The 27,001-nt window shown below is 40.4% G+C and overlaps 1 pseudogene; it reads right to left on the bottom strand.

The window, feature by feature from the left end:
• Positions 1-24,209: 24,209 nt before the first annotated feature.
• On the bottom strand, positions 24,210-25,973 carry LOC142449176 (cullin-4A pseudogene; annotated as a pseudogene).
• Between the last annotated feature and the right edge of the window lie 1,028 nt (positions 25,974-27,001).

Here is a 27,001-nt window from a genome sequence, read left to right as displayed (position 1 = left end):
TGAATTCTGCCTTCCAGAGAAGCACTCCTTTACCTAGCCCTTTGTTGGCTGGGGTGCGGGTGGGGAGGTCCTCAAAGTCTAGCTACATCAGAATCCCCTGGAGGACCTGCTAAAATACAAGCACACCCAAGAATTGCAATTCTAGCCAATTCCCAGGAGTGTGTTTAACACACTGGGCTGGGTCATCCTTGGCAGCTCCTGGAGGGAGGATCTGGGCCAAGTTGTGGAGGTGTGGAGATGGGTCAGGGCAAAAGGAGGGAAAGAGACTCACTTTTGAGCACCTGCAGTGAGCAAGTCCCTGCCACTACTTTCACAAAGATCCCCTTTGTTAATTCTTTCTCACCCCAAGTCAGCCATCACTTCCCTGCAGAGAAGCCAAGACTCGTTTGTGTGTCTCTTAGAGGAAAACATATGAAAAAAACACTACTTTAAATTATTCCACTTACCTAAATCCATGAAGGGAAGAGACCTAAAGAGGAATCCTTTCCCAAATCTTTATGGTTGATCCCCACAGTGTCCGCATGCGGGGTCAATAATAACCAGACTAGTGATGCCTTCTCATTGGAGCTGGGGCACAATGCTAACTTAACAGAAAGGCAAACAATGACAGAATCTCAGGTAAGGAGAGACTATCAGGGAGACAATTGCTCTGAAAAGCAGCTGTCCCAGGAGAGTTTGTTTTCAGGATGGCCAAACGCAGGGCACAGGGCAATAATTTAGCTTTAAATATACCTTCTGTGTTTTTCCCGTTGGTCAGTGCCCACCTTAATTTGAATGGCTAGCCTGTGCGTTGTATTCTCAAACTGTGTGTGTCAACAACTCGCTTTTTTTCTTCCAAGTTTGTCGTTGAGATATTGCTGACTGCTGACTTTTTAAAAACAATTTATTAGGGGCTCATACAACTCTTATCACAGTCCATACATATATATACATCAATTGTATAAAGCACATCTGTACATTCTTTGCCCTAATCATTTTCTTTTTTTACATTTTATTAGGGACTCACACAACTCTTATCATAATCCTTACATATACATACATTAATTGTATAAAGCACATCCATACATTCCCCGCCCCAATCATTCTCAAAGCATTCGCTCTCCACTTAAGCCCTTTGCATCAGGTCCTCTTTTTTTTTTCCCCTCCCTCCCCACTCCCTGCTCCCAATGTGCCCTTGGTAATTTATACATCGTTATTTTGTCATATCTTGCCCTATCCAGAGTCTCCCTCCCCCCCCTCTCTGCCATCCCTCTCCCAGTGAGGAGGTCACACGTGGACCCCTGTAATCAGTTCCCCCTTTCCAACCCACTCACCGTCTGCTCTCCCAGCATCGCCGCTCACACACCTGGTCCTGAAGGTATCATCCACCCTGGATTCCCTGTAGTTGGGGAGAGGAAGCATCCAGGACTCGGGGGAAAGCTGTGTTCTTCATCGGTACTACCTCCTACTTTTAACCAAGGCTTGAATGAAGAACTTGATATATATTTCACTTCCACAGCCATTGTCTTTGTTCTAAGGAATTGGATATGGAGGTATGGGAGTGGCGTGGCCTACTCAGGAAGCCAGCACTGCCCACCCAAACAGGCCTGTGAGATTTACTCTGTCCACTCAGGAGCAGGTGGGCACCCAGCGTGCCCTTGTAGTCCAGCTGTGGCAGGTGTGGCAGAAGCCCACCTTACCGCGTGGCTACTGCCACCTTGAGCAGCTCTGGGTGCCTGCTAGATGCAAGAGGCAGAGCCAGTGATGCCCCTGGCATCTCCCACCCCACATTCAATCCTAATCAGCCGCACATTTCATCACAGCTAGCTAGGCGGGTTAGCCCACACGTACCTGCCCAGCCTTTCTTATAATGGACCCCACATAGGAATCCTGCGGGGAGTGGCCTGTGCAGTTTGTGGATCACAACACTAAGAGGTCCTGTGCTTTGGAAGGGCTACAGCCTCCAGGTAGTACCCTACAGTGTAATGTTTCCTGCCTCTGGCTCTGAGGGCGTTTGACTGGCAGAGGGCCAGGCCCTGGCAGGCCGGTTGCTGGGCAGAATGTTGTAAGCTTTAGATGAGGGCTTCTCGGGAGTTGATGAGAGCCTGGTCTGCACAAAGGGGCATTTATCGTGCTGGCCTGGTGTGTCTCTGTCTGAGCAGAGAGGACAGAATTAGCCGTTCAGAGAGTGCCAGCAGGGTGGGACTCTCCTACTCCAGAGGGTGTCAGTTTTCCGACTCTTTCTCCAAGTTGTGCAATTTCCATATGCATCAGTGAGCTAGCTATCCGCCCTGTCCTGGACAGAGAACTCCTGGGCACTTCTGCTGCTGCAGGGGAGAAAGAGAGAAAAGGCAAGGAAGGGAGATCAGACGGTGGGGAGTTTAGAAGGGAAACGTCTGTGTTGGGACATTTGCCTTAATAGTTCCCTATTACCTGCAGAATTTAAATCTCACAAAGTATACAAGGGCCCCCACCAGATGGCCTCACCTTTCTTCTCTTAGGAATCAGAGAGAGCTCAAGGCCCAGGAAAGTGAAGTCTACGTGTTCCTGAAAATGCCTTATCTTTTCCATCTTGTACAACCTTGCTTGTATTATTTCTTCTGCCTATAATATCCCTACAAATATGCACATTCAAACAATAATTAGGTTCTATTTGGCACCTAAAAATATATTTTTTAATTTTAATGTGCTTCCCGACACAACGGCTGGAGCCAAAGTGGGTGAACAAGTAAATGTGGTGAAGAAAGCTGATGGTGCCCGGCTATCAAAAGAGATAGTGACTGGGGTCTTAAAGGCTTGAAGATAAACAAGCGGCCATCTAGCTCAGAAGCAACAAAGTCCACATGGAAGAACACACCAGCCTGTGTGATCGAGTGGTCCCAAAGGGATCAGTTACCAGGCATCAAAGAACAAAAAATCATATAATTGACTGCACACCTCCATGATAGGATCGCTGAAGACAAATGGGTGCATAAGCAAATGTGGTGAAGAAAGCTGATGGTGCCCGGCTATCAAAAGAGGTAGTGTCTGGGGTCTTAAAGGCTTGAAGGTGAATAAGCGGCCATCTAGCTCAGAAGCAAAAAAGCCCACATGGAAGAAGCACACCGGCCAGTGCGATCACGAGGTGCCAAGGGACCAGGTATAAGGCATCATGCAAAAAAAAAAAGATATAAGTGTATGTATGTATGTGTATATGTATATATGTATATGTATATATATATACCATATTAAATGAAGGGGGAAGTTCAGAGTGGAGACCCAAGGCCCAAGTGTCGGCCAATGGAGATCCCCTCATAGAGGGGTTTAGGAGAGGAGATGGGTTAATTAGGGTGTGATGTAGTACCGATGAAGAACACAGCTTTCCCCCAGATCCTGGATGCTTCCTCCCCCCAACTACCATGATCCGGATTCTAGCTTGCAGGGCTGGATAGGACAGAGGCTGTACACTGGTACATATGAGGGCTGGAGGTACAGGAAATCCAGGGTGGATGATACCTTCAGGACCAAGGGTGTGAGGGACGATTCTGGGCGAGTGGAGGGTGAGTGGGTTGGAAAGGGGGAACTGATTACAAGGATCCACATGTGACCTCTTCCCTGGGAGAGGGACAGCAGAGAAGGGGGAAAGGGAGACTCCGGATAGGGCAAGATATGACAAAATAACGAGGTATAAATTACCAAGGGCACATGAGGGAGGGGGGAAAGGGGAGGGAGGGGAAAAAAAAAAGAGGACCTGATGCAAGGGGCTTAAGTGGAGAGCAAATGCCTTGAGAATGATTGGGGCAGGGAGTGTATGGATGTGCTTTATACAATTGATGTATGTATATGTATGGATTGTGGTAAGAGTTGTTGGAGTCCCTAATAAAATGTAAAAGAAGAAAAGAGAAAAAAATGATTAGGGCAAAGACTGTACAGATGTGCTTTATACAATTGATGTATGTATATGTATGAACTGTGATAAGAGTTGTATGAGCCCCTAATAAATTGTTTTTAAAAAAACCCCCAAAATTTTAATGTGCTAAAAACCAATGTTGATAGTGTTTTGGAGAGGTTAAGAAGTAACTTGGTTACAAGTGACAGATATCTACAATTCAAAGGCTTCCCTGATACAATGTTTCTCTTACAGGAAAAGCCTGACCGGCGCAGTGAGACCAAAGGATCCGCCCTAACGTTACTGCGCTCCTTCTTCTGTGCATTCCATAAAGTGCAGCTGCTACCTTCAAGTGACCGCAGGACTGCAAATGACGGAGATGATCCACCGTGAAAATGGTGTTAGGACTTCCTCTAACTTCACCAGGGGGAGGAGAGAGAATCAAGGTCAGCATCAGCCCAAGGTTGATTCCTAGGAATTCAGACATGTGTCATCCCTCCAACTTTTTACACCATCTTCCCTCCCACTGCACTTGCAACTTCTCTGCTGAGTTTGATAACTTGTTGCAATGGCCACCTGGAACTCACACACGGTTATGGGGTTTATTAGGGAAGGAACAGGACAAATCAGGATCAAGATCAACAGCCTGCAAATCAGAATCAGGAAGCAGGAAGGGCAAGTCTGGAAGGCTCCTTCCGAAGTGGAAAACACCTCTCCCTTCTTCAGTGCAGGACAACTCTCTCAGCTTCTTTTGGTCATGCGAGAAAATAGGCACTTCTCTCTGTCACATACACCCTCATCTCATGACTGATTCATCATGACGAACATTCATGTTGTTTCCCCTTGGTTTATGGTACAAAAGGAGACCCCAAATCTCAAATATAATTTAAGGTGAATATTATTAAGTCTTAAACAGGACAAAGCAAGGCAAGAACAAAGACACATTATCCAAATAAGGGAAACCATTACCATGAAGTTATTAATGGTCTCCAAAGGTTTACTAAGATTTGAGAAAATAAAAACAGGAAAAGGCAAAGGAAACCGCCATAAACTCATGATTGGTGGCAGATGAATACATCACCATTACAGGTGGGACTACAGAAGCTGGGATGTGCCTACGATTGAGTAAGTACAGTATGTTAGACAGAAGAGCTTTTGAGATTGGTTCCAGGACCTTCTGACCAAGGCAGTCCTGGTGTTTTAGTCTGCATAAATTAGGGAAATAAATCTATAGAAATTTATATGTATAAGAGAGAGTTTTACTTAAAGGGTAAGTGTCCATTAAGAAAGCATCCCAACCCAGTGCTGCCCAAGCCCACAAGTCCAACATTAGTTCATATGTCCAACACCAATCCACAATGTCCTCCTCCATCTCACAAAACACACGCAGTGACGCCAACTGCAGGAGGAAAGCCGAGTCAGTGAACGTGTAAGCATCCCAGTACTGGCAGGGCTGCATCGGGGTAGGTTCATGGGCTTCTCCTTGGGGGTGTCTTGCAGGAAGTGAGCCTTGCCAGCTGAAGCAGGGAACTGGCTAAGGCAGCTGCACCCTGGTCTGACCATCAGAAATCAGGAGACCTGAGAACTAGAAAGGCGAGGCTCATTGAGCCATTTATCTCCCTGCCCTTCAATTAACCCCACATGTGTTTATCAGCCAGCTCGGCACACTCAACCTTAACTTTCTCACCTGGCATGACTCATAACTAAGAGACCGCAGTATGGATGTCTTCACCGAGCACACACCTAGGCAATCATCTGAAAGAGATTATCATGCCCCAGGCTGGTTAAATCAGAGGAGGCCATCCACTTTCTAAGGCATCCACTTTCTGCCTGAGGACAACTCTGTTCACTTTTTCTTTCTTTCTTTTTGTTAATTTATCTGTACAAGATAGAAAGGATAGGCAATCTTACGGGCACAGCTACTGGACCAATGATTCTTGTGGGGGTGGAGATAAATGGGAGCCAACAATAATGGGTACAGGGGAGTAGTAAGTGTTCTAAAATTGATGGCGAGGAGGGTGTAGCTTTCTTGGTCCTGTTTGACCAATTGACATGTATCTGAGAGGAATTACTGAGAGGTGAACGATGGCTAAACATAATAGTGGGGTAGGAGGGGGGGGGAGAGGAAGGCAGAAAGGGAAAAAATATGTTTGTTTATATATGCATATATATGCAAATGCAACAATGAAGCAGATGAACTTTGGTCCTCTACTTAAATCTTACCTCAGTACAAGAACAACTTGTTCTAATAATGTAACACTTTTATGACTCTCACCTTCCTGACATGATTGCTGAAGACAAAATGGGTGCATAGCAAATGTGGTGAAAAAGCTGGTGGTGCCCGGCTATTAAAAGATATAACATCTGATGTCTTACCGCTTGTAGTTAAACAAGTGGCCTTCTAGCAGGAAGCATCTAGCAGGGAAGCCCACATGGAAAAAGAACAGCCTGTGTGATCATAAGGGGTCAACAGGTGGAGGCATCAGAAGTTCAAACCCAAGCAACCAAATCAATGTGAAGGGGTGTGGATGTAGTGGAGACCCCAAACCCACCAGTAAAATGATTAGACAGTGCCTCTCAGAAGGGCCACAGAGAAGAGATGATAAATCCAGGGTGTGGTGTGGCACTGATGAACCCCATAAATATTCTCTTGTTCTTTAATATTTCCTCCCCTTACTATTATGGTTTTTCTTTGTTTTATTTTATTAATCATGTTAGATTTGCATATGGTCATTTGTATAGTGAAGATCTTTGATATAAGAAAGTCAAGATAGATAACACTTCAGAAACAGTAACAGGAGTAGTGGTTCCCTGAGGGAAGGGGGGAGAGGAGGAATGGGGAACGGACAGCATTGATGACTGTATAACCCCACTCGGTGGGAATGGATATATTGGACTGTGTAAGAGAAGGCAAACAAACAATCACCAAACCCACACTGTTATAGACAAAAGAAGAAGAAGGTTCCTGGAGGGGTGTGGGGGGGGAGGGAGGAGATAAAAGGGAGCTGATATCAAGGAGTTCAAGAAGAAAGAAAATGTTTTGAAACTGACTATGGTAGCGACTTTACAGCACTGCTTAATGCAATTGAACTGTGGGATGTTATGATATCTGTAGGAGCTCCATAAAATGAATTTTAAAAAGCAGTCATGAGGAATTCAGTGGAGATTTGATCCACACAGGGACTCTGCAAATGGATTTGGGGTGTCACTATAAGCCATAGACTTCTGCAAACCTGGTGCTCAGAATTTAAGCTCTAATAAACATTTATTATTATTATTATTATCATTATTATTAGCTTCCCAAAACAATGCTGTGAAGATACTGGGAAGATGCTGATATCAACAGACCATCATTTTTCACTTCCCCCACAAATACAAAAAAACAGTGCTCAGCTTTTAGGGATTCTGACTTTGTGTGCAGAGAATAGCAGCAAATAACTGCAGATGGAAAAAGAATCAATGAATTCACAATAATCTCTACTTCCTCATAGCCACCAGCTGCTGTTAACTGGAGAAGTGGTCCTAGCAAAAAAATTCTTCTTCCTTATTTACCATACCTGTAAAAAGAGATAAGACCCCTGCGGTCTGTTCAGAACATCCTGGCATGACAACATCACCTCAGCTACTTCAAATTGCTACAGAAGGCCACATGAAGTGCTGTTTGCTCCACAGTAGAAAATAAATAGATAAATAAATGAAGCTCCTTCTGTGTACCCTCTAGCCAAGGCCTCTATTACCAATAAGACATTTCGCCCTGAGGATCAGCTCAGGTCTGTCTGCTCCCCCTGCCTATAGGGATTGAGAATTTCTGATTAAAGTGACTGTGTGCTAGGATACAGGTGTCTTGAGGGGTAATTACAACCACAGCTAACATACTACAGCTCAGATGGGGTGGGAATTAGGGCCTCTGATAGCAACTAGGCAGACCTTGAGAATCTTTTCAGAGCACGACTGCCCCCCTTCCCTATAAGGTAACTGTCAGCTACTGAACTGATACGAATTCCTACAGTGGAGCCAAGAAATGGGTCATATATAAGTGGAATCTACTTATATGACCCACATGCAAGCAGTGAGTCATATAAGCAGTCCACACAGTGAAACTAGAACTCTGCATCCAACAAGAGAGATTGCAGACATCCTTCTCAGAGTGCCTTCTCCTCCTCTTGAAAAAGAAAGGTGTCAGCATGTGCTTCCCTTGAAATGACAGTTCAGATGTAAACTCCACACAGCAGGGAGGAAGCATTGGGCAAAACCACAGGGCAACACCCAGCCTTGAACAGGGCTTACTGGGTGCAGATCTTTAAAATGAAAACATGACTGCACAAATAGAGAAGGGAAAGCAATGGAGTGATATATTTAAAGTGCTAAAGGAAAAAGAAAATTCTGCTAGTGAAGACTATTATAACCAACAGAACTATTCTTCAAGAATAAGGGGAAATTTTAAATATTCCCAGCCAAGCAGCAGCTGAGAATTCATATACACCAGACTTTAAGTAATGCAAAGCTATTCATAAAAAGAAAGTTTCCTAAGAAATGGAATTGTAAGGGCTAGTATTCATCCAAGGTAATTATAATAATTTTGTTCTTCATGGTTTTTTTTTAAATTAGGGGCTCATACAACTCTTATCACAATCCATACATACATCAATTGTATAAAGCACATTTGTACATTCATTGCCCTCATCATTCTCAAAACATTTGCTCTCCACCTAAGCCCCGGACATCAGAATGTCATTTGTTCCCCTCCCACCCCTTCGCCCTCCCTCATGAACCCTTGATAATTTATAAATTATTATTTTGTCATATCTTTCCCTGTCTGACGTCTCCCCTTACCCACTCCTCTGCTGTCCATCCCCCAGGGAGGAGGTCACATGTCGATCCTTGTCATCGGTTCCCCCTTTCCAAGCTCCCAGTATCACAACTCACATCACTGGTCCTGAAGGGATCATCTGCTCTGGATTCTCTGTGTTTCCAGTTCCTATCTGTACCAGTGTACATTCTCTGGTCTTGCCAGACTTGCAAGGTAGAATTGGGATCATGATAGTAGGGGAGGAGGAAGCATTTAAGAACTAGAGGAAAGTTGTATGTTTCATTGTTGCTACATCACACCCTGACTGGCTCATCTCCTCCCCGAGACCCTTCTGTAAGGGGGATGTCCAGTGGCCTACAAATGGGTTTTCGGTCTCCACTCCACACTTCCCCCCTTATTCACTATGATATGGTTTTTTGTTCTGATGATGCCTGATGCCTGATCCCTTCAACACCTCGTGATTGCACAGGCTGGTGTGCTTCTTCCATGTGGGCTTTGTTGCTTCTGAGCTAGATGGCCAATTGTTTACCTTCAAGCCTTTAAGACCCCAAATGCTATACCTTTTGATAGCCGGGCACCATCAGCTTTCTTTGCTACATTTGCTTATGCACCCATTTGTCTTCAGCGATCGTATCAGGGAGGTGAGCACATAATGATATGATGTTTTGTTCTTTGATGTCTGATAGGTGATCCCTTCGGCACCTCATGATCACACAGGCTGGTGTGCTTCTTCCATGTGGGCTTTGTTGCTTCTGAACTAGATGTCCACTTGTTTACCTTCAAGCTTTTAAGATCCCAGACGCTATATCTTTTGATAGCCGGGCACCATCAGCTTTCTTCACCACATTTACTTATTCACCCGCTTTGTCTTCAGTGGTTGTGTCGGGAAGGTGAGCATCATAAAATGTCAATTTAATAGAAGAAAGTATTCTTGCATTGAGGGAGTACTTGAGTGGAGGCCAAATGTCCTTCTGCTACCTTAATACTAAACCTATAAATATATGCACATAGATCTATTTCCCAATCTTCATATATAAATATATTTGCATATGTACATGCCTTTATTTAGACCTCTATAAATGCCCTTTGCCTCCTAGCTGTTCTTCGTGGTTTTTAATGAAAAATATATAAGATGCAAGGATAAGATTCTGTTACAAGGAAGATGAAATATAAAGTTGTACTTACTGATATAAACACAATGAGGGGAAGGGAAGAATGGTAAAGGTGTACAATTTCTTGTTTATTGCTGATGTCAAATTGGTACCAACTTACCCTACCCATATCCATTTCTGTCAAGCTTTTGATTCATAATGACCCTAGAGGACAGAGTAGAACTGCTACATAGAGTTTTCAAGGCTGTAATTTTTATAGAAGCAGATTATATTCTTTTTCTCACACAGAGCAGCTAATGAGTTCAAACTTTCCATCTCTCCTTTAGCAGCTGAGTACTTTAATTATTGTGCTATCAAGATGAACTTACCCTCTCAAAAAACAACAAAAACAAACTCACTGCCATTGAGTTGATTCCAACTCATCGCAACCCTATAGGACAGAGTACAGTTGCCCCCGTGGGCTTCTAAAACGGCAGGTCTTTACGGGAGTAGAAAGCCTTGTCTTTCTCCCTTTGAGCAGCTGGTGGTTTTGAAATTCTGGCCTGCACAATGTGCAGCTCACTTGTCCTAGGACGTTATAAATACAAGTAGAAGGTTTGTAATAATCACTAGGAACTGGCTCCATGGCAGTTGATATTCTGAATACAACTTCTGACTCTCCCGAAATGGCTACTAATGACTGGAAACCTTGTCAACAGCAAAGAGTTGTTTAACCCAGACTCTGTATTATTATATACTTTATACAGTCACATAAAAGCTGCATTTTCCATATAAGATTAAAAAATAATTGAACAAAGTGCAAAATTCTACCGCCCTACAGGCATAGTGATGGCTTCAGTTTTCTTTCTTTCTCTTTCTTTCTTTCTATTTTTTACAATGGTCCTTCACAATGATTTGTTTAATTTGGCATGATTGGAAATTGCATATGCTGACCTCAATCAATAGTACATATTAAGCAGTTCAATTTTTCTTGTAGTGTCATAACTTTGCTTCTTGGGAGCACTTCCAGCATCACTAGTGGCATTTCATATGAGTTTTATGTTATTCAAGATTTACAGTATTGAACGAACCATGCTCAGAAGATGCACTGAGCAAAATAAAAAGTATTGCACTAAACATGATAAAACATGACACAAGAAGTATGAGAGATGACTTTTTACTATGATACATAATTTATTGGAGAGATAACCTTCTCATGGAGAGATGGCTAGCATTTTGTTCTGTTTTTAAGCCTGTGTTTATGTGGTCCCAAGCAGTTCAAACTGGTATTGTTCAATAGTCAACTGCGCGAAAAGAAAGGGGAGAAGGGAATTTTAATGGCTGACTACAAGTAACCAACAGAACTCAAAAGCAGACAATAGTAAAGAGTCCTGGTGACATAGCAGGTTACTCTTTGGGCTGCTAACTGAAAGGTCAGCAGTTCTAATACAACAGTCACTCTGCAGAAGAAAGATGAGGTTTCTTGGTCTCATAAAAATTTAAAACCTCAGGAACCCACAGAGGCAGTTCTATTGTGTCCTATTAGGACACTATAAGTTGGAATCAACTCTTTGTCAGTGAATTTTGAGGAAAGGGCAAAGACAAAGAAGGCTTACCCAAATCCGCTGCTATCAAATGTATTTCAACTCATAACTATCCTATAGAATAGAACTACTCCTTTGGTTCTGAGATCATAGACTTCACAGAAGCAGACAGCTTCATCTTTCTTCTGCAGAGTGATTGATAGATTTGGACCATGGGCCAATGCTTTCTGCTTAGTGGTAATTCATCCTCTTTATAAGCTCTGTTTCTTTCCTTTTTGTCTTTTGTAAGATAAAAGGTGAGGTAGGCCACACCCCTTACATTGAATCAAAATTGTGAACTGATTGACTGATCATACTAGATCACATCATTGGGGATGGTTACAGTATTACATAACTGTCAACATATGTCAGTTATGTAAATTCCAAACCACTAAGAATCACGGTCAAGCAAAGTTACACATATTTTTTGTGGGCGGGGCACAACTCAGTTCAAGAGCAGTAAACATTTGAACACCTAAATATCTAAAGCAAACACATTATAATTGAAGAAATAGATAACTATACTACAATAATAATCAGAAACTTCAATACACCATTTCAATATTGAGTAGGACATCTAGAAAGAAGTCGACAAGGAAATGGAGTACCTGGGTGACACTATAAGCCATCTAGAATTAACAGACATATGGGATATTTCATTAAAAAATAGTACAATATACATTATGCTCCAGTACACAGTGATTATCTTCCAGGATAGACCACATGTTAGGTAACAAATCAGTAGCCACTAATTAAGGAAGATTTAAATTCCACAAAATATTTTCTTTGACTACAATGGAGTAAAGCTAGAAAGCAATAACAGAAAGAACAACAGCACAAAATACTGGAAAGGATCGAGGAAGAAATCAAAAGAGAACTTCTAAATTTTTAAAAGTCAAATCGTAATGGGAGCCCAAGATGCTAAACTGTATAGGATACAGGAAAGGGGATACTCAGAAAGCTATAGCGAAAAATGTCCCATGAAAAGAAGAAGAAGAAAGAGGAGGAGGAGGAGAGACAATCTAATTAGACAATTCCAGGAACTGGAAAGGGTAGATCAAACTAAGCTTAAAACTATCAGAATAAGAAAAATAAACAAGAGTAGAAATCAATAAAAGCAAAAACAGCAAAATAATAGTCAATCAAGAACACCAGAAGTTGTTTCTTGGAAAAAGATGAATAAAATTGACAAGCATTTAGCTAATCTGATGCAAAGAAGAAGATGAAAGTCACACATAACCAAAATAAGGGAAAAAAAGAGACATTACAACTGAATTGATTAAAATAAAGAGAATTATGATGGAATATTACACACAACAGTATGCCAACAAACTAGATACAGATGAAATGGACAAATGTAGAAGCACCCATCCTACCAAAACTGACTCAAGAGGAAACAGAAAGTCTTAACAGACTTAAGTCGTGCTGCCATCCACACTTTGATTTTCATCAGTAAGTGCTTTGCATCCTACTCACCTTGAGCCAAGCAAGACAGTATACTCTGCGTATAGGAGGTGTTCCTCTAACCCTGATGCCACATGCTATCCCCCAAAAATCCTGCATCAAACATTCAGAAACATATTTAGAGAAGAATTATCACTAATCCTGCTTAAACCTTCCTAAAAGATAGAGAAGGAAAAATTACTCCCTAAATTATATATGAATCGAACATAATCCTAATGCCAAAACTAGACCAAGATACCACAAGAAAAGAGGCAATTTCCCTTATGACTATAGAGACGAAATCGTCAACAACGTACTTATGATCCGATTGCTCAAGTATATTAAAAGAAGCATCCATCATGACCGAGTAGGATTATTCCAGAAATGTGGAGATTGTTTGCCTTTATAAAATTAATGTTGTTATTGGGTGCTGCCAGGTCAGTTTCAACTCATAGCAACCTTGTGTGCAACCGACTGAAACACTACCTCGTCCTTAGCCATCCTCACAAGCGTTCCGATGTTTGAACCCATTGTTGCAGCCACAGAGTCAATCCATCTCCTCCAGGGTGTCCTTCTTTTTTTGCTTACCCTCTACTTCATGAAGCATCATTGCCTTTTCTGGGGCCTGATTCCCCCTGATGACACGTTCAAAATACTTGAGACTTGCCATTTTGTCGCTAAGGAACGAAGTCTTGCCATTTTGTCTCGAAGGAACACTGGATGTTCTTCTTCCAAGACAGATTCGCTTGTTCTCCTAGCTGCCCATGGCAATAATTCAAATACATCAGTTCTTTGTTTTTTCTTATTCATTGTCCAAATTTTAGCGTATGAAACGATAGAAAATACCATGGCCTAGGTCATGAACATCTAGAAGAGAGACTTTAGTCCTCAAGGTGACATCTTTGCTCTTCAAAACCTTAAAAGAATGTAGGTATCAGATTTGCCCCATGCAATACATACTTTGGTAGAACAAAGGATAAGAACCACATGGTCATCTATATCAATGCAGAAACAGTAGCTTACAAAACACAGCATCCTTTCGAGTCAAAAACTCTCAAGAATATTGAAATAGAAGGGAAGTTCCTCAATATGATTCAGGGAATATATGAAACATCAACAACCAACATTACACTTTATGGAGAATGATTGAGAATTTCTCCTTTGAAATCAGGAAGAAGACAAAGATGTCCACTCTCACCACTTCTATTCAATATTGTATTAGAAGTCCTAATGGGGACATTAATACAAGAAAAGCATATATATAGCTAGTTCTCATTTACTATCTCTATATCTGATATTTTGCATTTACCCCAATAGTAAAAAAAATCTACTATCCAAATATTTTGCACATTAATGATGTACATCTGGCAGTAATAAACATTTAGCCTATTATTTCAGACACTGTGTATGGTAGTTACATAATTTCATGCTAACTTGAAGATATGTAATCGTGTTGGGGTGGTATTCAACCTGTCAATCAGGTCACAGCCTGATGGTGCCTCCTTGTGGGCATGGCCTTCTCATAAGGAGGGTCCTGGGAACCTCCCCCGACCCCACCCATCCTCACCTTCACCTTCACCTTCTTGCTGGCAAACCATGCTGAGACCTGCCAGAGCCCTGTGATGTGGTCACTGCCATTGGATTCACCTAACTTTGCACCCACTGGGCTGCAATCTTCCTCCATTCTGCATCAATGCATATGGTTGTATTAGTCTGAAGAGGGACTTATGGACTAGTATCAGACTTATGGACTGGATCTGGACTGGCCTGGGATGTTTTTGATATATAATTACTTCTTGATATAAAACTTTCTTACATATATGTAGGTACCACTGGATTTGTTTCTCTACTCAACCCAGCCTAACACACTCTGTCAATTCATTTCCTTGAGAGTCTTCCAAAGACCGGCTGACCCTCACTTTACCAACCATGTTAACCCTTTCCAGGGACTGGTCTTTCCTAATAACATGTACAAAGTACATGAGACAAAATCAAACCATCCTCATGTCTAAGGAACATTCCAGCTCTACTTCTTCCGAGACAGATTTGATTGTTGTTCTGAGACTCGATAGCATTTGCATTTTCTTTATCAATATCATGGTTCAAATGCATCAGTTCTTCTGTGGTCTTCCTTACTTATTCACTGCCCAACTTTCACATGCGTATGAAGTGATTGAGAATACCATGGGTTAAGTCAGGGGCATCTTAGTCCTTAAAGTGACATCCTTGCTCTTCAACACTTTAAAGAAGTTTTGGCTGCTGATGTGTCTGATGCAATATATTCTTTGATTTCTTGGCTGCTGTTTTCATGAACATTAATTGTGGGTTCAAGAAACCTCAAAATCCTTGACAACTTCAATCTTATCTCTGTTTATCATGATATTGCCCATTGGCCCAGTTGGGAGGATATTCTTTAAGTCGTGCTGAAATCCACACTTTGATTTTCATCAGTAAGTGCTTTGCATCCTACTCACCTTGAGCCAAGCAAGACAGGGTCTTCTGCATATAGGAGGTGTTCAATATGGCTTCCTCTAATCCTGATACCACATGCTACTTCGTGTAGTCCAACTTCTTGATTATTTGTTCAGCATACAGAATAAATAAATGTGGTGATAAGACACAACCCTACTGCACACGTTTCCTGATCTTAAATCACACAAAACGCCCTTATTCTGCTTGAACATTTGCCTCTTGACCCATGTATAGAACCACATTAATGTAATGAAGTGTTCTAGAATTACCGTTCTTCACAAAATTATCACAATGTTATGATTCACACAGTCGAATGTTTTGCATACCCAACAAAACACAAGTAAACGTCCTACTGGAATTCTCTGTTTTGAGCTAAGATCCAGCTGATGCCAGCCACGCTATCCCTCATGCCATGTCCTCTCCTGGATCTGCTTGGATTTCTGGCCGCTCCCTGTTGATGTGCTGCTGTAACGACTTTAAAATTATGTTCAGCAAACTTTTACTTGCATATGATAGTGCTCAATCATTTTAACATTCTGTTGGGTGATTTTACTTTGTAATAGGCTCAGATATGAATCTCTCCTAATCGTTGACATAGACGAGTGAGTGCTTTCCGTGCATCACCAGTTTGTTGAAACATTTCTACTGGCATTCTATCAATTCCTGGAGCGTTGTTTTTAGTCAGTGTCTTCAATACAGCTTAGACTTCTTCCTTCAATGTCATTGGTTCTTGATAAATGCTATCTCTTGAAACGGTGCACACTGAGCAATTCTTACTCTTTTTTTTTGTACACTGACTCTATGCATTCCTTCTATTTTCTTTTGGTTCTTCCTGTATTGTTCAATAAATTGCCCGTGTTGTTGTTAGGCACAGGAGCCCTGGTGACATACATATTAGGTTGGTAACTACAAAGTTAGCAGTTCGAAAGTACCAGCAGGAGAAATATCAGTTGATCCATGGAAGAAATTCTTTATTCCTATAAAGAATTATAGTCTTTGAAAAGCATTGGAATAGTTCTACTCTCTTCTATAGGGTTATTACCAATCAATCAATGGCAGTGAAGTTGAGTGTTTTTGTTTTGCGTTGTTAAGCACTGTGAAGTGAATTCTGACTCATAGCTACCCAATGTACAACAAAACTGTGCTCGGCAGGGTTCCCTAGAAAAACAAAACCAGGACACTTATATATATATGTAAGAGGATAGACTTATACTGCAAGAAGGAATATAACAGTTAATTAGTCCATACGCTATAGTACAGAGGACTCAGCTCAACCCACTTTCATGGAACAGTTAATGTACTGGAAGTCCTTCAACTCACGTGGGCTGCTGGGTCTAATCAGGGTCAAGACAGCAGGGTCCTTCTCAGGCAAGGCAGGCAGAGTCTGCCCACAGGCAGCAGACAGCAGGGTGAGTCAGCAACAATAGCTCGGGAGCTTCGCAAAGCAGACCATGATGGGATCTCAGACTCAAGCACAACAACAGGATCTACCAGCCTCGAGCTCTAGCAACGTATACAGCAGCACAGCAAGTCTCGAAGGAGCCTCAAGCTCTAGAGACAAGATGCACAAGCTGGCTTAGCCCACACGGAGTGTCGCACGCACACAGGTTGAGGCAGCAGCAACACGCTGGTCCTATCACCAGTAAGCTAGAAAGAGATGGGCTGCCAGCTGTCTTTATTTACTTTGGTCATCCTCCAATCAAGCTGCGACCTGATTAAACTCTGTCCACATGTTCCCGTTGCTCTATTTGGCAGAATAAATAAACCTGCTATCACAAAAATGAATTAAACACTTGTTATGTTTAAGCCTATTGTTTTAGCCACTGTGTCATTGCTATGAATAAGATTTTCAGTGGCTAATATCTCAGAAGTAGGCAGTCTATTTCTTCATAATCTGTTCGTTGCCATAGCTTCGAGTATCACAGCAACACACAAGCCACTGCCAATCTGACATATAAGTGTTGGATATTACTCAGCACATCCTTCAACATTACACCTCCAGCCTTGACTTTTTTCTCAATTCTTTCAGCTTGAGATACACTGACCATGCTCTCAAGGTCTCTGCACACTTCATTAGAAAACTTAGCATCTTCTTGAGCTTCCCTTTGAAAATTTTTTAAAACGTTTTATTAGGGGCTCATACAACTCTTATCACAGTCCATACATATACATACATCAATTGTATAAAGCACATCTGTACATTCTTTGCCCTAACCATTTTCTTCAAGAGCAAGTTTGAGTCTCTTCTGACATCCATCCACTTTAGTGTTTCTTTCTTTCTTGCCTTTTAAATTACCTTTTGCTTCTTTCATGTATAATGTTGTTTATGTTGTCCCACAACCTACCAGATATTGTGTCACTCGTGTTCAAATCATCAAATATAATCTTGGCATCTTTTCTAAACTTGGGTGAAATATACTCAAGGTTGTGTTTTTGGTTCTTGTGGACTTGTTCATTTTCTTTAGCTGAGTTTGCATAAGAGCAATTGATGATCTGTTCCACAGGAAGCCCCTGGTCTCATTTTTTGCTGATAATATTAAACCTCTCCATAATATCTTCCCATGCATATAGCTAATTTGATTTTCAGGTATACTATGCTTTAAAAATATTACTCCAAATGTTCTTGCCTATTATTTTCTTAATTTGGGGGGAAACAGAGGTTTTAAATGATATGACATCCAATTATCAAGCTTTATGGTTACTTGTTGGGTGTTTTGTGCAAGAAGTCTCTTTGTATCCAGGCCCACGGTACCAGCTAGTAATCTAGTGCTCTCAGATAATCACCCTCACACCTCTGATGATCGTGGATTTACTCGCCTTCATACTGAGCGCAATGTCAAGTTTGCTCAGTAGAGGGCGCAGGAGGAACATTGTAAGAGGGAGGAACGCTGGTACGTGGATACATTGGGTCAGGGCAGTGAAGGCAAAGGTGAGAATAATTTAACAACAGGTTTGCTGCCCTAATGACCGCTTTAAGTGTTAAAAAAAAAAAACCCTGAAAGGTAGTTTATTATTTCATACAGTTAATACTTCAGTAAGTACAATAAAAGAGCTATATAAACTAGATTATAAGAGTTTAAAAATATTAATGAAAAGATAGTAAATAATACCTGACAAAACCAATATAACTCTTATTTAAGGTATTTTCATATTGTTTATTGTTTGACATCTTCACTTGAAATATTCTCTGCTTTCATCTGAGCATTACTACCCATGGTATTCACCCGGGGTTATCTTTTCACTGTAGGAAGAGGATCCCATTCCTGTCGAAGGCCAATTAGGCTCATAGTCATTGTGTTGGAGATATTAGGTACAGGCGATTTCTCTTCTTTGAATATATTCTGTTCATCTTTGAGAAACCCCTTTCCGCTTCTGCTGAACTTACAACAATAGTTCTGACAAATTTTTAGCTCTTTGAAATTTTCGGGAATTATATGATTCTGGGGAAATTTTTATAATGTTTTCCACAAAGCCTCAATAATTATTAATATCAATTTGGTAATTAAAAATTCATTAAATATGAGCAATTCTTCTTTAGCTGCTTTCCATGGGACTAGTTCTTCAAAATTCCAATAATCTGGATCCAAAAAAATTAAGAAATTTTAATTTATTCCTAACTTGAAATTGGCTTGAAACTTACTTTTAAATATTCATAATCCATTCATCTTCCCTCTCCCCCCAAGCTTATTACGGTGCTTTCTAAAAGTTTCTTTCCCAAAGGAGCCTGAAAAAAAAATCAATGATTTCCTGCAAATTTTATTTTTGAAGGTCTCTGAAATAATGAATTTATCAATTTTTTCCATATGGCCCCATACATTCCTATTGGTTCATTGTCGCCTAGATTCCTACTGGTTTTATTGATGGGGAACACCAGCACACTCACATATCTTGTGGGAATTTCAGGCACAACACAAAGCTAAACTGATGGCAGCTTGTCACCCTGATTATTTGGCACCTTTTCTCTTTGTTATACTTTTGTTTCTCTTTATGTTACACTTTTGCTTACTGAAGTAACAAATACAAGGGAATAAAAATGTAGCATTTCATTTTTTATGTTTTATGAAATGAATAAATATTACAAGCATACTTTTATCTAATTTTTTATACCTGTGAATGGAAGGAACATTAGTACTGGTGCTTAGAATACCCTGTTTCCCAGAGGAACATTAAAAAGTGCAAAGAATGTAAATTTGTGATTTCCAGCTGCCCAGCCTCCCACCTTAGAGAGAACCCTAATTTCAAATACTATTTTAACAACAAATTCACCAAACTCAACAAAAAATTAGATATCTGTTATGCTGGAACATCTGAATTCCACCCCTGGGTAAAGGTCTCTGTGGCCAACTATGCATAAGGGAATGCGTGACCCCTTAATGCTCTCAGGGCCCCCCCCACCCACCCGCACCCCATTGCATGCTAAGCCCATGTTTGTTACATTGCTTAGCTGGCATCTGGCAAGGGAGAGAGCGCTGACTGTTCCTTCATGAGGCCTCACCTCCCTCCCCCTTCTCCCAGAGTTTGTTCCACGACTCTCCTTCACCATGGGGCACCCTATGGAGTGTTAATAGAGCTTATGACTCTTATCAGTATTTATTCTCTATATGAATTTCATATAACTCACTATGTGGCTCCTGAGTTTTCTTCCAAAAGCTATATGTTATACTTTTTATGTGCAGCGTATGATCAATGGGATATGTTATATTGGTGAATGTAGACAGCAGTAATGATGACTGTTACTTACTTGGTGACTATCAGTTCAGGTCAGGAAGCGAGATTTATGTGGGAGGATATAGGAGCCTGGGACCAGAACCTTCCAAAGTCTACACATAGGCCTTAGTATTTAGGCCATAAACAAGCCTACCCATCTTGAGAATTATGCCTCATACTGCCTGCTGCAACTTCTCTCTCTCTCTCTCTCTCTCTCTCTCTCTCTCTCTCTCTCTCTCTCTCACACACACACACACACACACACACACATACACACACACACACACACACACACAGTCCTTCTCTCCCTTACACACCACTTGCCCACATTTACCTAGCCATGAGCCTATTTTCCCAAGTAATGAGAACCCTGGTGTACTGGTTATGCTACAAACAGCAAAGTCGCAATTTGAAACCACCAGCTGCTAGTGGAAGAAAGGCGAGGCTTTCTACTCCCATAAAGAGTCTCAAATCCACAGGGGACGTTCTATGATTCTCTATGTCAGAATCTGCTCTGTGTCTCTAAGTCACAATCTGCTACAGGCAGTGCATTGGGTTTTCCCAGTGAAGGAGGATTATTTAGACTCGATGCTCTGAAGTCGCCACCATTAGTGGTTTTCCCCACCCCACTCCAGAGCGTTAGTAAAGCTCATTCTAATAGAAACCAAGGTTTCCAATTCAACTGGAAAGAGTTTCTCTCAGAAGAACACATCACAGACACATGTTATCTTGTGTCATCCTTGGGCACTGAAGGCTGGAGACAAATGGTGTTGGCCACTGAAGACGGAAGATCAACAGAGCAAACACTCACAACTGGGATGAGGCTAGAGTGTGGTTGAGTTTGGAGGTTGACTTGGTGTTTATGTTCTTTTCTGGATCGTTTTTGTCCGACATTTTCAAAATTCTCCCAAGGTTTCAGATTGATGTCCACCCCATTCCAATCATAGTTGTATGTCTTGGGCTTGCTTCTCAGCTAGAACACCTCAGATCATCAGGTGCATAATTGGTGGCCCAGTAGAAAAGTGTTTGGTTACTAACAGAAAGACCACTGCTCTGTACAAGAAGGAAGTGGTTGTGTGCCTTCCAAACCCTATGCGCATTGCTACTTGATCCTTCAGGATTGCCATGGGTTAAAGTCAACTTCACTACTGCCACCCACTGCCAGTGAGTTGATTCGGACTCTTATAACTCAAAGACAATGGATTTTTGGTTTGGTTTTGTTTTTACAGAAATAAGTATGTGTAGTAGAGAGAGCATGGTGACCTCCTCAATCTGCCATCTTCTTCCTCTGTCACAGAAGCTCTAAATTTCAGTTAGGAACATGCTAGTCTAGAATTGAAACTATATTTCTTGGTTTCCTTGGTAGCCATGTAGCTACATTCCGGTTATCAGATATTTAAGGAGAAGTTTCCAGAAACTTCTGAATAATATCTAAGGGCATGGGGGTGCACTCTTCTTCCTAACTTGCCGCTTTCTGTTGAATGGGAAGCAAGCATGATGGATAGAACTCAAGCAGCCACCTAAGGCCAGGGGGTGAAGGCAATATGTTGAGAATGGCAGAACAAGACTATGGGAGAAAGTTGGCTTCCCGATCATGTGGAACCGCCACATCTTTGTACGGCTTGCCTCAGAGCATTACAAACAACTTTACCTTGGGTTTTGTGTCACTTTCAAACACACATAATCCTAATATATGTATTTTATAGAATAGCATATAAAATACACAGCATCAAGTCTATTGGTATTGAGTTGATAATAACGCACAGAAACCCTGTACATCAGAATAGTTATGCACCATAATGTTTCCAAGGCTGACTGCCACATCTTTCTTCTGCACAGCAGCCAAGCAGGTACCCGCTGTGCCACCAGTGACTTTGATGGAAACAGAGCACCACACATTTTCCCAGCAGAGTATCTGGTGTGTTCAAACCACCGCTCGTTCCACTGGAAACGGATTACTTTAACCACTGCTGTGGTGCTGGACACGATGTCAGTGGTATTTCAAATCCTAATAGGGACACAGAAAGTGAATACGTTTCAGAGGAGCTTCCATACTAAGAACAGCAATGAAGAAGGACTTGGCTCATCACTTAGGAAGAAGAAGCCACTGAACATCTTATGTTTAGCTTCGAAACATTGTCAAATATTGAAAGCCGAATGACTGGAGCAGAACACTGAAGTGTGACTAAGGAGGAGGGATAGAGTACCATTGTGAGGTGAGTCAGGTAAAGCCTGGGGGACTGAAGCCTTTGGCATCTTCTTTTGCTGATGGGGCATGATTCAAGGTAAGGAGAAGCAACTGTATAAATCCGTTCATAATTGGAACTTGGGATGTGCAAAGTTTGAATCTAGGAATATTAGAATTCATCAAAAATGAAATGGAATACATAAAAATCGATGTTGTGGGCATTAGTGAAATGAAATGGGCTGGTATTGGCTTTTTTTGAATCAGTAAATTGTATTATTTACTATGCTGGCAATAACAATCTAAAGGAATGGTTTGGCATTCATTGTCAAAAGGCCACTACAGAATTAATCTTGAAGTACAGTGCTATCTGTGATAGAATTATATCTCTTCATGAAAATCAATACAACTATTTTTCAAATATATATACCAACTACAAAAGCTAGTGATGAAGAAATTGAAGAATTCTACTAATGATTTTGGGCTTTCAAGGTCATCCGTAGTTTTCTTCAAATCAGGTGTTCACGATTTAAGCTCTGATAACACTCCATCCTTCGGATTTGGATTCTTTTATTTACAGACATTGAGTCACACAGGCTTGTGTGTTTCTTCCATACCCCTCACTTAGATGGCTGCTTGTTTGAAGGCAAGCCTTTAAGAGCCCAGACACTATTTTTTCTGATAGCCAAACACCGTCAACTTTCTTCACCACACTTTGATATACACCCAAAACTGCAGTGATCTCTGCAGGCAGGGCCATGTCATAAGAACTGATTGTTTTTAGATTGGGGCTAGAATTCACTGCGAGCCTCTAATCCACTCATATATTTATGGTTTATATATGCTTCTGATTCACCTTAAAGACATCATTATCATTTTATGTTAGAGAACATTCCCAATCATCTCCCTAAGGCATAAGGCAATTCTATTGATAGTATCCTTAGTGTTGCTGGTTGTGTAGAATTTATAACTCTGTTGATATGTAAAACTCATGCAAGCATAGGCTGGCTACATATCACAATGCATGAATTGTTGACTTGCACAGACTAAACTCTTAAATGACTGGACACTATTTACCCAAACAATGGGAGTTGGTGGTAGGGCAAACTTTCAATAATGTGCATTATCAAAGGCAGAACCATGCCTACCAGATTCATATCTGTCATAATAAAGCAAGGAGAGAGTTAAAATATGAAGTTCACTTAAAATGAAATAAATTATAAATAGATACAATAATAAGTATATGGTAATCCTGGGCCTCCATTCCTTGAGTTCCCCCAAGGAAAGAAATCCAAACCAAAGTCTAATGACTCCCAGTGTTATAACCTCGGGGAGCAGATTTTTCTCACACTAGCGTTTCAACCTGTAGACAAGGGGCTGCAGGTGAGTTTGAGATAAAGCCCAATTCCTTTAGTGGGGTTTCCACCTGAGTCTGTCTGGTGTGTCCTATGAAGAATGTTGTGCCTCTCAAAGAACAGTCAAAAATCCCAGTAGTCTCCACAAGATGGGCTGGGTCCCTAAGGGCTGGATTCAAACTAGATCAACATTTTTAAATTAGGAAAATAGTACCAGTGATCAGCCAGCTTTTAACACTGACCATTTCTTCCTATGCTCACGAATTAAGGGTTCTTAGTTTCAATCTAAGTGTTCATCAACTAAGTATTTTGACTTCGGAAATACCTAAGTAATATTTGCATCTAGAGAATGCAGTATTCAGACCCTTTAAATTGTGTATTCACTGTCACACACACACACACACAATCAAAGTTTCAGCTTTTGCCACAGGAATAAGACCTTACAAAAGAATTTCTTTTCACTCATATCTTCTTGTTCAAATTCAAAATTATGTTGCAAAGCAGTAGAAACCACTTAAATGCTTACAAAAACAAGAAGAACAGGAGTGGGGAAAAGATACATATCCCATTCGAAAATCTTTAAATCTTATGAAGCATGGTCCAAGATTCATTTCCTTTCATTCAAATCCACAAGTATTGGATCCGTTGGAAACAGCCTAATTGTCTTTCATTGCTCTCAAGATGCATTATAGTATTTTACTAAAGGAAGTTCTTTTTCACTCTGCCATGTAGTGGTATTGATTCAGATTATCTTTATCTCTCTCCATAGAGTCTCTGTCTCTGGGAGATTCAGTTCTCTATTTAAATCCCTATATTTGACTGGAAATTTCAACTGAGTTTGCAATTCATAAAGTAGATTATAACCAGAAGTCTCAGCTTCATTATTTTAGCTACAGTAGTTTCAGTCTCGTTTCGTTGGTCTTGAACCACTCTTTTAGTGGTGTTAAATTGTTCCTCGCTGTTTTCATTTCTTTTAATTTGATTGATCTCTATTCTAAACAGCTTGTGCTGAACTCGCCATTAAAATTATTTTTTCTCCATATTCTATATCCTTTCCTTGTGTACTTTTGATCAGTACATGTGCTTTATCATGAGCCAGAAACGGTAATATTCTTCATAATTCACTATTTTCTATACCAGTAACCATTTTTATTTCTTCAAAACTGAATTCACTCCCTTCATGGAACATGAGATGTAATAATGTCTGAAAAAGGGAAACCTGGAAATACTTTTTCCTTTCTTTGAACTCTATTTTTAAAACAGCATGCCCCAAAGTAGCCTGCCAATAGAGTCTTCACCACAGTGCTTTCGAAGATAAAATGTCTTAAATACTTCCTGAAGTTGAATCATTTTTAGAGTTAAATGTACTTCCATAGGAATGTGTTGGCCAGTGTCCCACTGTGGATGTGTTTACTATTAGATCTATGGACCTTGTTTTGCCGGAGAAGCAACACCAGATTCATGTTTTAATTTTGACAACATAAATTTTCAGTATCCACTGAGGCACTTTCCTCAACAAGGAGATTTTTTGCCAAATTCTTTTTATAAAAAGGCTTCAAAGACATCTTCACCATTAATAAACATGACTATTATCATAATTTTGTCAAGGATTTGGTTTAGTTTTCATTTGTTGCTTTGTTATTACCCAATTTGATTCAACATACTTTGAGATTAATTATGCAGGCTCACTTGGTCACTTGATAAACATTTCAAAGGATTCCTTCATCAAATTGATAAGCATTTCATTTTCCTGAAAGCACACTTCTGTAATGTGGTCCACTTTATCTTGAAAAGGCAGTAGGTCTTGCACTGTGTCTTTTTCAGAATTGATAACTATTGTTCCCAAAGTCTTCACGTATTAACTCCAGTGCTGTAGTACTATCTGCTGACCACCTGTGACCTGATGGAAATGTGTGTGAGGTCAGATATTCTACTCTCAACAAGTAAGTTATCAAACCCTTTCTACAGGATTAATGTTCTCTAAGTAGCTGTTGTTCCTTACAGGCAACTAGTGGGTTTTGTGTACTGTGGTCCAAATACATGAATACTCAGTCTCCTTATTTTAAATGTTTATTACATGGTTAAGATATTTTGCAACTACTCTTTCTTGTATTAATTTTTGGCCTTCTGCAGCATACAAACAATTCGTTTCTTCCAAAAATTTCAATTCAAATGAATCTTTAGATACCTAAAGGTCAGAATGCATACACAATCCACTTCACAATAAACTTTTGTCCACAGCTTTACCATTTCTCTCCCATTCAATTGGTAGAAGAATAAATCAATAGTTTTACTTTGAACCATTTTATCACTAATAAAATAGTTTCTAAATAATTCTAAATCCATGTCCCATGTAGAAGGAAGCTTGGAATTTTGAAGTACATATGAATTATCCAAAAAAAGAAAATACATCTAATCATGATCATTTGTCCTCAATGACCTTGCCAGCATGTGTTAATCTTTTTTAAAAAATTAAACATTTTTTGTAGAGTGTTGGGGGGGTGTCTTTGTAATTTTTAGGTATTATATTGTTCAATCTCAACGTATTTGTCTTTATTTTTCTGTTCTTTTTGTTAGTTTTGAATTTTATTTATTTTATTTTATCATTGTGATCTGAGAAGATAGGTTGTAGATTCTCATGGTTTTCAATTTTATTATGGCATGTTTTGTGGCCTAGTAGGTGGTCTGTTCTTGAGAATGTTCCGTGTGCTTTGGAGAAAAATGTATAGTAAGTTCTTGTTGGATGGCATGTGCTGGACATGTCTAGGAGATCAAGCTGTGGATTGTGTTGTTGAGTTCTTTTGTGTCTTCAAGAGCATTGAGTTTCTTTCCTGAAGCTGTCTTTCCTTGAGAGCTTCCTGAAGTCTCCTATTATTACTGTTAAGCTTTCTATAGCCCTCCTCAACTCTGTGAGAATTTGATTAATGTATGTTGAGGGTTTTCCAATTGGTGCATATATGTTTATTATGGTTATATCTTCTTAGGCGACTATTCCTTTAATCATTATATAGTATCTGTTCTTGTCTCAAAATCTTTTTTCCCCTAGAAATTAATATCGTTACACTTTTTTTTGTAGCCATTTGCTTGGTATGCTTTTGTCCAGGCTTTGATTTTTAGACAGTGCATGTCTTTCTGAGGTCTGTTTCTTCTTTTAAAAATTTTTTTACTTTTATTGGGGGCTCTTACATCTTGTATCACAATCCATACATTCATCCATTGTGTCAAGCACATTTGTGCATGTTGCCATCATCATTTTGAAAGTATTTTCTTTCTATTTCAGCCCTTTATATCAGCTCCTCATTTTCCCCCTCCCTCCCCTCCCTCCTTCATGGACCCTTGATAAGTTATAGATTATTATTTCCTTATCTTACATCATCCTCTGTCACCCGTCACCCACTTTTCTGTTGTTTGTTCCTCTGGGAGGGGGTTATATGTTGCTCCTTGTGATCTATTCCCTCTTTCTCCCTCCACCTTTCCCTTATCCTCCTGGTATCTCTACTCTCACTGT

This window comes from Tenrec ecaudatus, chromosome 5 (assembly GCF_050624435.1).
Source record: "Tenrec ecaudatus isolate mTenEca1 chromosome 5, mTenEca1.hap1, whole genome shotgun sequence".
Classification (NCBI taxonomy): Eukaryota; Metazoa; Chordata; class Mammalia; order Afrosoricida; family Tenrecidae; genus Tenrec; species Tenrec ecaudatus.
Note: the sequence above shows the minus strand (reverse complement) of the source record. Positions and strands in the feature narration are given on the sequence as shown.